The sequence below is a fragment of the Hevea brasiliensis genome, chromosome 5 (genome assembly GCF_030052815.1).
Source record: "Hevea brasiliensis isolate MT/VB/25A 57/8 chromosome 5, ASM3005281v1, whole genome shotgun sequence".
NCBI classification, from domain to species: domain Eukaryota; kingdom Viridiplantae; phylum Streptophyta; class Magnoliopsida; order Malpighiales; family Euphorbiaceae; genus Hevea; species Hevea brasiliensis.
Genome location: NC_079497.1, coordinates 15,513,978 through 15,514,244, shown reverse-complemented (window position 1 = coordinate 15,514,244; position 267 = coordinate 15,513,978).

Genomic DNA, 267 nt, shown 5'->3' with positions numbered 1-267 from the left:
CAATACTCGAGGATTTGTAAGATTTTTATTTTCATAATGCATGATTTCTAAGAAATGAGCAATGCATTAACTAAATGGTGGAAATCTATTTGTGTGCAATGTACAATTTATAAGTAATGTATAATGTGTATGTGAATGTGTTATATAATGTATGTATGGATGTGTATGTATAAATGGAATGGGGATGAGATGTTCCTATACTCAAAAACTTGATGTGAAAAATGTAACAAAAATCCAAAATGCACACACTCCCAAACTCTCAAAAAT